The following is a 9,502-nucleotide window of genomic DNA, read 5'->3' on the forward strand; positions in this document are numbered from 1 at the left end:
GGTAACTTTGTCTTACCATTAGTGAGAGTATATTTTTGTTAAATAGTATTTTCAGAGAACTTCTATTTCAAATTATTGGAAATTATTTTTTCTAGTTATCTTTTCTCATTTTGAAATAGATATTGTTGTTCTGTACAGCAGTGTTTTGATTATGGTGCACTATTACACAAGGTGACGAGTTCCATAACCCATCATTGTTTTTTTATTTAGTACTTAATTTATATGATCTTACCTGAAATTAGAGCTACATAATATTATTTAAATAAAGTCTCCACACTATAAATGTCTATTCGGCATACTCAAGATAAAATAATAGGGAAGTTCTAAGGTTCTCACTGGGTTCTGTTGCCCCAAATAAAATCAAGGGGTGGTGCTTAGTGCACATTTCCTCCTTGACTTATGCCAAAATCTCTGAGTATTTCACTATACTTTTTTGTGTAGTGTGAAGTTAGAGTGTGGTCAGCATTCTGACACTAGGAAGTTTGCGTGCTACATCAGGCACAGTCTACAAACTGCTACAACATACAGCGAGTGTTATATTAGATAGGAACAACAGTGTTTTGTTGCTATAAGTGTCCTGATGACTACTGTAGTGTTATGTGCAGTACTTACTGTACTGCACCGTAGCCTTACCATGTCCAGTATGTAGTGTACACGTGTGTACATGCACTGAGCACTTACTGATATATTTTCATTCAATTTCAAAATACTTATAATGTGATAAAAACCAAGTAAAAAAAATATTAGGCAGTACTTAGTGTTAATCGACTGCACGTAGACAATGAGCAGTGAATTGGTGGGACAGCACGTATTCACGGATTCTCGCTCTTCACGCCCGTCTCTGCTACCTAGCCCCATGAAGAGCAAGGACTGAATGTACTAAACGATTTAATCATTTCCTGCATTTAAGTGATTGTAGAGGCAATTAAAACTATATCATCTACGTATTCAATATCACACACTCTATGGTCCCCTTTCCATTCCATTGATTTCTCGAATACCCTCACATGCATATCTTGTACTTCTTCCATCTACTCTATTTAGATTGTGTTCTGTCTCATCTGCAGAAGAGTCTATGAACCTTCTATTGCTTTTTCTCATCTCTTTACTTCACTATCAAGAATCATAGTCATCTGCAGAAGAGTCTATGAACCTTCTTTTGCTTTTTCTCATCTCTTTACTTCACTATCAAGGATCATAGATAGTTCATAATAAGGTCAGATGTGGGATGTCTAATGATTCAAAGTCGAAGTATTGCTATTCTTTTCTCCATCAACTACCATGTTTCCCAACTCATTCCTTTCGTTTGTCCTATTTAATTTCCCTCTTTTATTCTGATGTTGGTAGATTCCTGAAGATTTCTTCAAATTTTTTTACAATGAATATTCATCATCATCATCATCATTATTATTATTATTACAAACTAAGCTATAACCCTAATTGAAAAAGCAAGATGCTAGAAGCCCAATGGCTCTAACAGGGAAAAATAGCCCCGTGAGAAAAGAAAATAAGGAAATAAAAATAATTCATGAGAAGTAATAAACAATAAACTATAAAAACTTCAAAAACAGGAAAGAAAAATATGATAGAACAGCGTGCCGGAGTGTACCCTCATCAGGTAACATCTCTAAAACTATAAATCTGTTCCTGCAATCTATAACATGATCATCCTTTTCACTAGTTGGTTATCTTAGCTTTTCAATATCTTATCTGGGAGGTAGGTTTACATTAACTTTCCTTGTCCTCTACTTGTGTCTATATGTTGAGACAATATGTTGGTAGTTGTTTCCTATATCAGCTCCCCATCTACATCCGACATCCAGCAGTGAGCTTTAACATTTTCTACTTATATCTAAATGGTCAATTTAGTTGTGGTTATTTTGCACAAGGAGACGTTCAAGTATATTTGCGCATATATCTGTGTTCAAACAGTGTGCTGCCTATAATCAATTCATTAACTAAACAAAAACTGGCAAACAGATCAGTATCATTATTTCTCTCCCTACACCATGGACACCCATGCATTCAGTAAAACATCATTATCATTACCTAGTTTTGCATTCATGTACCCCATACAAACAAGAATATCAGATTTTGGCACCTTGTTAACCACCACCTATAATTTCCCACAAAAGCTGTCCTTTATATTAGTATCTGCTTCATCAGTAGGGGCATAGTATACTATAGTGTAATTGCCATACTTCCATGGCTACATTTCAGCCTTGCAGATAATTCTTTCCTCCACTGGTTCCCATTCCTCTTAAGGTTGGCTAGCTTGTTGTTCAAAAGCAATCCTACTCCTTGATAAAGAGTGCCATTCTCTCTCCCAGAATGTAGCAAAAACTTTCCTCCATCTAATGCTCTCTTTTCGAATCAAGTCAAGTCTTGTTTCAGTGAGTGCATACATTTCCAAGACAGATTTTACAAAATCTGATAGGAGCTTCTCTAATTTGGCAACCTGGTTCAATGTTCAGACATTCCAATTTACAATGTTAAGCTTAACTCTTTAAATTCATAAATGTATTCATATTTTCTAGCCGTGAGATTTTTCGCACCCTTCTCCCACTTAAGGCTGCATGGGACTAAGGGCCATTTCAACCTTCTGTAAGATCACAGAAGTTTCAAAAGCAGATTTCTTGAGCTTTTACACTGGAATCATTGCTAACAATTTGCAACAACCTTCTTGTTGATCTACTCCCAAGAAGGTGGAGTTTCATCAGTGAGGGAAATACACATATGCTATCCCCACACCTACCCTCACTTGTTTAGCCCATCAGCCGAGATGGTTTCCGGGGTGTGGCTGCTGTTGCTCAAACAGCTTCTTGGAGCCACAAGTGAGAGTTGAGTGTTTAGTGATGATCAGAAGTACCAAGCCATCCAAAAGGATGCGGCTGCTTCATACTTGAGATGGTACACCTCCTAATACACCCCATACACCCCATACACATGATAGGTGGTTTGGCCTTAAAAATAAGCTCATTGCATACGCATATGATCAAGCTCTCTCTACATCAATTCCATCTCATGAATGTAGATCTGGAGATGCTGAATACCTTAATAGAGATCTAACTAAAAGTAGTGTCTAGTGCAAATCATAGGGCCTGAATTTAAACCATAACGAGAGCAATCACAGAATTCTGACCTCTGCCAAAGGTTAATGGAGTCGTCCATGGCCTAAGATCTATCTGTGGTATAATTGTCAAAATTCATCAATATGTTTTGACATTATCTTTAAAATGACAATAAATGCAAATCCGGATCTAGAATCCAGATCCGGATCATCTGCAAAATGACTTAAGATCTATCTGTAGTGAAAATTGTCAAAATCCATCGAGTAGCTTTGACATAATCCTGTCCACAGACACAGAGACAAATGAATAAACTAGAATCCAGATCCGGAACATGTCCAAAATTTAATGGGGCTGTCCATGAGCCAAGAGCTATCTGTGATGAAAATTTTTTCAATATTTGTCGAGTAGTTTTAACGTAACTCTGTCCACAGAGAGACAGACACAAATAAATAAATAAATAAACTAGATCCAGATTTAGATTATCTTCAAAATCTAAAGGGGTCACCCATTACCTAAGATCTCTCTGTGGTGAAAATTTTGCCAATATCCATCGAGTACTTTTGATATCTTTAAAATGGCAAAAAATGCAATTCCGTACTTAGAATCAGGATCATCTCCAAAATTCCATGTGGTTGTCTATGACCTAAGATCTACCTGTGGTGAAAATTTCATCGAAATCTGTTAGGCAGTTTTGATGCAATCCTGTCACAAGACTCACAGAAAAAAGCAAATCTGGATCTAGAATTCAGATCCTGATCAGCTTTAAAATTCAGTGGGGTTGTCCGAGACCCAACATCTGTTTTGGGGAAAATTTCATCAAAATTAGTCAAGTAGATTTGATGTAATCCTGTCCACAGACACAGACAAAAAACCAACCGACCTGATCGCATAACCTCCTTAGCAGAGGTAACAAGACTCAAAGTATGATTGTTAGTAGGTCATGGACAGTAGCTCCTTAACATCTAGACATCAGCATTGATAATATTATGTTTCTTTGACTCTATATGACTCTTAAAAAATTTAGTCATGATTCTAGATAGCAAATTTACTTTTGAGAAAAACATTCAGTCTGTTTCTTTGTCAACTGAAGATATCATGTGTATATACTGTAGTATGAAAATTATTGGGCCAAGTACACTACCCTTAGGAACACCAGATATCACATTCATATACTCAATATGGTGCTCATCCACAACAACTATTCGCAATAAATTTAATAAGGAGTCTATGAAAAGGCCAATCCACTCTAATTGTTGAGTTTAACCCTGGACAGGTAACGCTGGCATATATAACCAGGACGCTGCGCTAGAACGATTTTTAAGAACTGCGCAGTTGGGGTTGCTATTAGTCAAAATGTTAGCCCGTGAATCAGCAGTTGAGCATACGCTCTTGCAGATGACGGACGTGCTGTAGCTGCTGCTCTGTTCATCTTTACGCCACAACACATTTTTCACGGGTATACCCATCATTTACGAGCCAGCGTTGCGTTGCACGTGAGTTTAGTGAAAGTCAAAGTTTTCATATAATTGATTATAGCATAATTGTCATTATATGTGTGATATTGATATTTTCATACAACTTTTGTGAAAGATTTACCAAACTTCTAGAACCACCGGCAGCCAGCTGGCATGCTTCTAGAAGGAAATATGGCAGATATTCTGATTTCCTAATTTTTAAGTTTTTTTTTTTTTTTTTCAGAGCATGGCTTCTTCGAACGCACTTTACGAGGAAGACTCGTTCATTAACCTTCCAGAAAGTGAGAGTGAGGAAGAAGAGGATGCCCCACATGAGATTGATGAAGACCACAAGGACAATGGGGTATTTCACTTCGATGCTTCAAGTTTTTATTCAAGCAGCTCCAAGGTGTCCCCCTCAGCTTCGACAGCTTCGACAAGTTCCCACAACCCTTGGCCTGCTTCCAAACATTGTAAGAAGTCTAAGCCTGTGGTCTCCGATGTTAGTATGTCTGTCAATATTATTGTGAATGATTTGGACATCATGCCAGTAGACGAGGAAGACTTTTATGACCCTGACGACCCACCTTCAAGACCCTCTACGTCCCATGGTATGTCTCATGACATAACGTCAGAGAACTTGACGTATGGAGAACTGCGCAGCATGAAAAGGAGAAGGGACCAGTTGCATGGTGCTGTAGGAACTGCTTTCAAGAAGCTGAAAGAGGAGTGTGTCAAGGAAAGGGATGGTACAGTTTGGCACCGGGATGCCAATCTAGACCTGCCTAGATATGATACCCATTACATCCCCAGGGGGAATTCCAGCACCATAGTACAAGGCATTACAAGGCCCTGTGATTTCTTTGGTCTCTTCTTTGACGCCACAATGATTGACGCCATTTGTGTAGAGACCAACAGGAAGATAGAGACTCTGAGACCACAATTCAAGAAGGCTAATAGCTACACATCTGGGGAAGTCTCTGTGATGGAACTGAAGGCCTTCCTTGGTCTTTTGATCCTGTCGGGAATACGGAAGGACAACCATGTGGCCACATCGGACATGTGGTCTTTGCTAGATAGCTCTCACGTCTACAGAGCTGTCATGACTGAACTCCGGTTTGCCTTCCTTCTACGAGTCATCCGCTTCGACGACAGTGCCACTCGACAGGAACATCGCACGACAGACAAGATGGCCCCAATTCGCAAGATTTGGAATATGCTCATCCAGCACGGCCAGGAGAACTACAAGCCAGGGCCTCATATAACTGTTGATGAGCAGTTGATTCCTTTCCGTGAACAATGCCCTTTCAAAATGTACATACCAAACAAACAGCAAAGTAAGTAAATTTATGACATAAATAATTTATGATAATACTTGTTTTATATATATGTTTGTGATATATTTTGTTTATTTTCAGTTATTATTTTTATTATTCTATTTAGTGATTTTTATTTATTCATAATTGCTATACTTTTACCAATAGTTTTTTCTTATCTCCAGGTATGGCTTGAAGGTGGTCATGGCATGTGATGCTGACACGCATTACATGATCAATGCGATCCCCTACATGGGCAACGGGAGTGTTGAACTTCCGAAGGGGATGACGTTAGGAGAGATTTTTACTATGGAACTTGTTCAGCCATACCACAGACGAGGAAGGACAGTGACAACAGACAGTTAGTTCATCTCCCTGCCCTTAGCCCTGTCGCTGAAGGAAGTTGGCATGGACCTGGTAGGGACCATCAGACAGAAGCCCTATATTCCTCAGTGTGTCATCAACAAGAATATGGAAGTTGGTTCTTCTGTGGCTGCAATCTCCTATGCCCACAACGTCACCTTGCAGTGCCAGAGGGTCAACTCCACCAAGTGGGTTCTTCTGCTGTAGACATTCCACCACCAGCCTTCAGTCATCGAGAACTACAAATCTGACATTCAGATGTTCTACAATGCAACTAAGGGTGGAGTTGATTGCTTTGATCAGCTATGCAGCATCAGTTCCAGCACAAGAAAGACAAAACGGTGGCCTCTAGCATACTACTTTGGAATGCTCAACATGGTGATGGTCAAATCCTATATTATGTACACCGACAACACGAGTCTTCCAAAGAAGAGTAGGCGGCAGTTCTACAAGGAGCTGATAGAGGGCTTGTGCTACGAATGGGTAAATCGTAGGTACAGGCTCTTCACTTTTCTCTCTCGTGATCTGAAACATATCATGAGAATAACATTCAATCTTCCAGAATTACCATAAGAAGCAGCGTCCTCGAGGTTGGAAACGCGCACAAGATGTTACATGTGTCCCAGCAACACCCACAAGAAAAGCAGAATTTCTTGTGTTCATTGTCATAAACCTGTCTGTGCCAGCCACCAGGTTATCTGCTGTGCCAATTGCAAAAATGTCTAGGTAAGACACCACATATTTTCTTTCATGTTGCACCAAAGTTTTGAGAATATATAATTTTCATGAAAAGTCGTCCCTCTCAATTTTAGTGTTCATTCGGGGTTTACAGATTCCTATTTTCCTAATTTTTTTTTGCTCGAAGTTATCATGTATCACCTGAATAGATTCATGTAGAATTTCAGTCAAAAGTAATAATGCTCAGTAAGCCTAATTGCCTCTTGAAAGCATACATTCTAACAGCTTGTTCCTCTTCCCAAAAATGCTGCCTGCGACATGCACAGCTCCTCTACCTTTGCTTGCCCCTGTGACTCATTTTTTATTGTAGGTGCTATAATCTTGTTATATTCCTGTTCTTTATGAAATTTTCTATAGATTATGTAATATTCAGTGTGATTGAGCTCATGTATTGAGAGTTATGTAGCACTTTCTAAGAAAAAAGTGGCTGATAACTCAGCCCTCTCAAATTTATTGTCCCTTAGCGGATATATTTTTTTGTTATTTTGATTATTTCTTACTTAAAACTGACTGTACATCTTCTATAAGGGTCCAGGTGAACTTTTAACGAAATATAACACTATTTAGTAGGTCAAATGAAGTCTTGAATGCATGTGTTCATTCACGCTTCTAATCACTTGTTTTTCCTCCAACAGCTGCTGCCTGCGACACCCGCACAACCTCGGACTCTGCTTGCCCTTGTGACTCTGTTTTTATTGTAAGTACTGTACTATAAAATTGTTATATTCTTGTTCCTTATGAAATTCTCTATAAATTGCGTAATTTTCAGTGTGATTGAGCTCATATGTGATGATGTACCACATTCTATTTGAAGGAATTGCGTGAAAAATCATCCCTCAAAAGGTGGTACTATCATTTACTAGTCTTTTTCAAACTAAAGTGCGCAAATATATAATTTTTTTTATGATAATTGTATTCTTAGATCATATACCAATATATTACATAACTTTCAGTAATTTTCATATGTATATAATAGTCATTTGGTAGCCAATAAAAGGATCAATTTTTTTTGTGTTTTTTTGAAAAAAATTTTAATTCACATTTTTCTCATGCTTTCAGCTCTCTCCGTTTTCGACTAATTTGCTTCAGATTTTCTCCAGTGCTCAAGACACCACCTGGGATGAAGTCCTGTGAAGATTATGTAAATATCTGAATTCTGTAATTTTCTGTAAATTTTTTACTGTAAGTGATTAAAAAATCAAACTTATTTTTTTGAAATATATAGTAAAAATAATTTTTCTATTCTTTGTTTGATTTTAAGGGTTGTTGAAACCAATAAGCCAAACCCTAATTGTATTTACAACTTATTGGGAAATATTTTATAAAATAACTTTTTTACGGCCGGTCATATATGCCCGGCTTTACCTTAATAGGTAACGCGACTTACCGTTACCTGTCCAGGGTTAAAAACAAGGGCCTCATGGTTTACTGGTCAAAACAGCACAAAAATCAAGGCCAATCATATGAACCTCCTGACATCAAACAAGGGATTTCTGTAAAGCATTATAGATTGTAAGAAGGGCATCAAATGCTTCAATGCCTTTACAAAAGTCAAATTGCAAACTAGGGAACAGATGTTTCCCTTTAGCATACCTACAGGGTATTTAGACGTTTTGCCAAAAGACGTTCAAAAATATTCGAAAATATGGGATTTATGGAAATTGGGCAGTAATCAGTTGGACTAAAGGTATCACTAACACATTTACATAATGGAGTAACATTACCAGTTCTCCAAAAAAGTGCAAAAAGAACATCTTCGTGCTAACTAGCAGCAAATAACAGATAGCTAAGTAGCTAAAACTCCACCAGTCTTTATACATACATATACCAAAGGCACTTCCCCCAATTTTGGGGGGTAGCCGACAACAACAAGAAACAAAACAAAAAGGGGACCTCTACTCTCTACGTTCCTCCAGCCTAACCAGGGACTCAGCCGAGTTCAGCTGGTACTGCTAGGGTGCCACAGCCCAACCTCCCACATTTCCACCACAGATGAAGCTTCATACTGCTGAGTCCCCTACTGCTGCTACCTCCGCGGTCATCTAAGGCACCAGAGGAAGCAGCAGGGCCTACCGGAACTGCGTCACAATCGCTCGCCATTCATTCCTATTTCTAGCACGCTCTCTTGCCTCTCTCACATCTATCCTCCTATCACCCAGAGCTTTCTTCACACCATCCATCCACCCAAACCTTGGCCTTCCTCTTGTACTTCTCCCATCAACTCTTGCATTCATCACCTTCTTTAGCAGACAGCCATTTTCCATTCTCTCAACATGGCCAAACCACCTCAACACATTCATATCCACTCTAGCCGCTAACTCATTTCTTACACCCGTTCTCACCCTCACCACTTCGTTCCTAACCCTATCTACTCGAGATACACCAGCCATACTCCTCAGACACTTCATCTCAAACACATTCAATTTCTGTCTCTCCATCACTTTCATTCCCCACAACTCCGATCCATACATCACATTTGGTACAATCACTTTCTCATATAGAACTCTCTTTACATTCATGCCCAATCCTCTATTTTTTACTACTCCCTTAACTGCCCCCA

At 38.7% G+C, this 9,502-nt stretch overlaps 1 pseudogene; it reads left to right on the forward strand.

Annotated features, from left to right (window-relative positions):
* The first annotated feature begins 4,772 nt into the window (after positions 1–4,772).
* LOC137631187 (piggyBac transposable element-derived protein 4-like) lies at positions 4,773–6,930 on the forward strand (annotated as a pseudogene).
* The last annotated feature ends 2,572 nt before the right edge of the window (positions 6,931–9,502 follow it).

The sequence above is a fragment of the Palaemon carinicauda genome, chromosome 39 (assembly GCF_036898095.1).
Source record: "Palaemon carinicauda isolate YSFRI2023 chromosome 39, ASM3689809v2, whole genome shotgun sequence".
Taxonomy (NCBI): Eukaryota; Metazoa; Arthropoda; class Malacostraca; order Decapoda; family Palaemonidae; genus Palaemon; species Palaemon carinicauda.